Genomic DNA, 5,079 nt, shown 5'->3' on the forward strand with positions numbered 1-5,079 from the left:
GGAAAAAATAGTTCTTTGTTTCATAGAACCAGAGAAAAATTCCATATAGCCAAGGCGATCTTTAGTAATAAAAACAGAAGCATCTCCTACCAGAATTCAGGTAATATCATAAGTCCCCAGTGATCAAAACAGCATGGTATTGGCACAAAAATAGAGACATAGAAATATGGAACATAATAGAAAACCAAGAGATAAAACCAGTGTCTCATCACCATCTCATCTTTGATAAACCAAACAAGCACAGTGAGGAGAAGATTCCCTATACAACAAACGGTGCTGGGAGAACAGGATAACCACATGTAAAAGACTGAAACTGGACCCTCAACTTTCACCAGTTACAAAAATTGACTAAGGATGGATAAAAACATGAAATGATAAAAATCCTAGAAGAAAGTATGGTAGAAAGTCTTGAGGATGTCGGCCTGTGGAAAGATTTTATGGAGTTGCAACTTTTTTAAAACAATTTGTTAAGACAGACATTTTTTCATTTCTACAATTTTGTCCCTCTGACACAATCCTTCATAGGCACCGAATTTGACGGCATGTTTTTGCATATAATGCAAATTATAGTCTTGAAAACTTGCACCAGTTCCCCACAAATTAAGCAGAGTTCTTTACTATCTGCCTCAACAAAAAAGTAGGCAACTTTCCACTTTTCATTCAACAATCTTCCTTTATCCACAATTCTTCTTTTCCAGGGTTCTATTTTCTTTTGAGATTTTGTAGAAGCCATGCTGGCATTAAAAAATATAATACTAGCTTTCTTCCTGGGCACTACCTACGGAGGTGTCCACCATCTCTTATTCATGGCCGCCCTCAGACCTCTTGTGAAGCCAAAGATCGTCAAAAAGAGGACCAAGAAGTTTATCTGGCACCAGTCAGATCAATATGTCAAAATTAAGCTTAACTGGTGGAAACCCAGAGGTATTGACAATAGGGTTCAGAGAAGATTCAAGGGCCAGATACTGATGCCCAACATTGGTTACGGGAGCAACAAGAAAACAAAGCATATGCTTCCCAGTGGTTTCCGGAAGTTTCTCGTCCACAACGTCAAGGAGCTAGAAGTGCTGCTGATGTGCAACAAATATTCTTGTGCAGAGATTGCTCACAGCGTTTCCTCCAAGAACCGCAAAGCCACTGTGGAAAGAGCAGCCCAGCTGGCCATCAGAGTCCCAATCCCAATGCCAGACTGCACTGTGAAGAAAATGAATAGACAGCTCATGTGCACATGCTATTTGTGTTTAAATAAAACCATAAATACTGCCAAATATATATATATATATAATACTAGATAAGGGACTATGTTTACTTTTATCATGAAAATTAATTGACAGGAAAATAGAAAGCAAGATTCGGCCCTTCCACATCCCGGCTGCTGATGCAGGGAGAGGTGCAGGCCGATGGTAAAGCCAGCAGATGACGTGTGAGGCATCGCCGAGGTGTGGAAGCAGCTTAATAGTCTCCTGAGAACGCTCGCATGACTCCTGGATAGCAGTGGGCACCTAACGCTGCAATGGTGTGTTGGAATGTTACTGATGATTGCCTCGTCGCCAAGTCACCCTGAGCACATGTGACATCTGATGGTGTCAATTCAACCGTCTGCGCTCGGAAGACAACACACTGCAGGCTACATACCGTGTGAAACTGAAGCCACACGTGTGCACAGTGAGAGCGTTTGTATGTTTCCTGACATTGTGACAATATCTCAGAATACATTAAGTAAGCTTACAATTTCTTCAGAAGCATTCAGAACGTCAAGAAAACAGCTGCAACTGTTTTTTGCAATTGTAGAGTGGTACGCAGTTAATAGAACAACAATTATTTTGTATAAGCTGCATCAGAGACAGTTGAAGATGATGAAAAGCTACAATCCCCAGCCTGGCTCCTCTGTGGCCTGCACCGGCAGGGACCTCCCTGTCTCACCTCCCTGAGAACCTCCTGGAAAACTCGGAAGCTGACAGAAGCATCTGGTGCTTCCTGTGCTGCACACGATGACATCTTCCTCGGCTCCTGAGGGCTCCTTTGCTCAGTTTAGCTGTCCTCCATCAGCGAGGCAGGGCAGAGCTCCACGTCCTGCTATGGCTGCACCAGCAGGAGCTGGAGCCAAGTTTGCAATGTTTGTGTCGGGCCACACTCCTAGCCAGCCCGGGGCACAAGCTGGACACCCCTGGTCTAGACAGAACATCAGAGGAATAAGGGACTTTGCAGGACATGTACAAGGCCACAGCCCCCACCCAGTGCTCCTCACACCCAGATGCACGCAGGCACACTTACACACTCACTCACGCAGACACACTCATACGTTCGCGCACTCTGGGACACACACAGGTCATGCACTCACAGACACACATGTCATCTCAGGAGGCCAGGGCCCCTACCTGCCCCCTGCCCACCCATCTCCCACAGTAGACAGACCCATCCAGGCTGAGGTCTACACAGCAGGAACCTCCCCATGGCAAAGCTCAGCTGTCCTTTCTCTAACTCACACATCAGACCACAAGACCCTCACCCCCATGGACCAGAACCATGGCTTCTGCAGTATGCCAGGCACCAGCACACCGGAGAGAATCCCCTCCTCCTCCAGGCCAGGGGAGGGCTCAATGGTCACCTGACGTCGAGGGGCAGAGGACTGGCATCACACCAGACTCAGCACACCAGGGGCCTACCGGTAGCCCCCATCCCTCCTCTGTGTGCTCTGTCAACCCACAGAGGGCTGAACGGTGGCCCCCAAAAGATACACCCACGTCCTGAACCCTGAAACCTGCAAATGGGGCCTCATCAGGAAGAAGTCTTTGTAGATGAGATGGAGTGACGGGTCTCCTGGCTATGTAGGTGGGCCTCAGATCCAATGTCAAGTCCTCAGGGAGCCAGAGCAGAGGCCTAGAGGACAGGGAGGCAGACAGGAGGAGCCACCCTAAGGGCAGAAGGGCTGAGGCCCCCTAAAGTCACCTATGCAAAGCCCACTCCCAGAGCACCAGCTGGGGGTGGGCCTCTGGGCAGTGATCAGGCCAAGAGGGTGGGGCCTTCAGAAGAGGCTGGTGCCCTGTGAGAGAGGCCCAGAGAGCAGCCACGGCCTCCCCCAGTGAGGACACAGCAAGAGGCTAGAACCTCTCCTGCTGCCACCGTGACCTGGAACTTCCACCTTTCAGACCTGTGAGAAATAAATGTCTGTCCACTAAGGCCCCTAACTGTGGTGTTTTTGTTATAGCAGCCAGGGATAGCTAAGCATGTGGCCACACTGTCCCCCCATGACAGCTGTGGGGCATCTCAAGGTTAATAACAAAACCTCTAGAGTTTCCTTGAATGAGCTGGAGTGAGAGTGCCCAAGACATGGGGGTTACCCCAGGGTCACTTCTGCCCCACACCACCCCTGCCCTGCTCCTGTCCTGACACTGCCCCTGCCCCTGCCCAGCCCCTACCTCTGACCTTGGCCCTGCCCTGCCCCTGCCCTGACACTGCCCCTGCCCCTGCCCAGCCCCTACCTCTGACCTTGCCCCTGCCCTGCCCCTGCCCTTTCCTGCCCCTGCTCTGGCACTCCCCTACCCCTGCTCTGCCCTGTCCTGCCCCTGCCCTGACACTGCCCCTGCCCCAGCCCCTGGCCTTACCCCTGCCCCTGCCTCTGCCCTGCCTCTGCCCTGACACTGTCCCTGCCCTGAAAATGCCCCTTCCCCTAACCTGCCCCTGCCCTGCCCTGTCCCTGCCCGACTTCTGTTCTCCAGGCTCCACCCAGCAGCCTCCTCCTGGTTTCCCAGCCTCATAGCAGGGAGCCTTCAATTCCCCCCCACACTTTCCATAGGGCTAAAAAAGTTCCTCCTCTGTGAAACAGTGTAGGCCTCCCATCCCCTACCCTACCCAACCCCCCCCCACAAGTAGCTGACTTCCCCACAGGGGGTGCAGCATCATTAGGAGATGTCTAATTCCCTGCTGCTTACCACCCCCCCAACCTATACCCAGTGGATCCCTTTCCAGAGCAAGGACTGTCCCGAGCCCACAGTGGCCCCAGAGCCCTGCTGTGGATGAGCGAATGAACTCAGCCACACACAAGGTCTGGCTGTCCCTTGCTGCCCAGAATGGGGCTGCCTCCCAAGGGATGGATCAGGAAGGGACCAGCCAGAAACACAGGAGCAACAAAGGGCTGGACTCAGCACAGGTGGCCTCAGAGGGGCCAGTGGGGCAGAGACCCCATGGTGGTAGTGCTCCTAGGCGGGAGTTGTGGTGGGCAGCAGGGCATGCGGGAGAGGTAGTGTCTCAGATGCCTGTCCTCCAGGGCTCCCCAGTAGCACACACCTGCGGCCTCTACCCCCAGCCTGGACTTCAGTCTAGGGCCCTAGCTCTAGGGCTGGCCAAGGGGAGCAGCTCCCGCCCAGGGCTAGGCTGGGGCAGCCCTGCCCCCCATGCCCGCCCTGTGGCCCCAGATGTCTTGCAGGAATCCATCAGCTCCCCCTCCCCTGCTGTCCTGCGGCCTCTACCCTCCCAGCCTGACTCATGGCTCCCCACATTCATCTGTCTCAGGTCTCGGGGCCACTAAATGTATCTAATTCCAGCTCTCCTTCCTTGCACCTCCAGCCCACCCTGTGGCCAGCTATGTGCAGGTACACGGCTGTGGGGTCAGAGAGCACTGGCCACATGCACCTGGCCCCACCACAGCCAGACCACAGACCAGACATGACGTGGAGGGGGCGACCCCGTCTGATGAACAGGAAGTGGGCGAGTGACCCATCTGTGGGCCATACACACAGACACACAGCCCCTCCACAGCCTGCCCCTCAGCATCCAATAGTGCCCCCTGAGGGCAAACAGCCAGAGTGGGATAGGCTTCTGCTGAGGACACAAGACTATTGAAGCAAGGGAGCCCCAGGGCAACAGGTAGGCAGCCGTGGGGACAGACCTGCAGTGCAGGGCTGCCCAGGCCAGGGGGCCACGTGGACCCTGCAGCAGCCTTGAGCAGGTAGGTCCTGGAGGCTCCAAGGACCTTTTCAGCCACTTAGGAGCTCTCTTGGGAGCAAAGAAGGGAGAACAGGCATGGAGACCAACACAGAGGCAGAGAAGACCGGGACGGGGAGACCAGAGCCTGGGTAG

The 5,079-nt window shown here is 53.6% G+C and overlaps 1 pseudogene; it reads left to right on the plus strand.

Moving 5' to 3' along the window:
• Positions 1-313: 313 nt before the first annotated feature.
• On the plus strand, positions 314-1,213 carry LOC128587771 (60S ribosomal protein L32-like; annotated as a pseudogene).
• The last annotated feature ends 3,866 nt before the right edge of the window (positions 1,214-5,079 follow it).

The sequence above is a fragment of the Nycticebus coucang genome, chromosome 6 (genome assembly GCF_027406575.1).
Source record: "Nycticebus coucang isolate mNycCou1 chromosome 6, mNycCou1.pri, whole genome shotgun sequence".
Taxonomy (NCBI): Eukaryota; Metazoa; Chordata; class Mammalia; order Primates; family Lorisidae; genus Nycticebus; species Nycticebus coucang.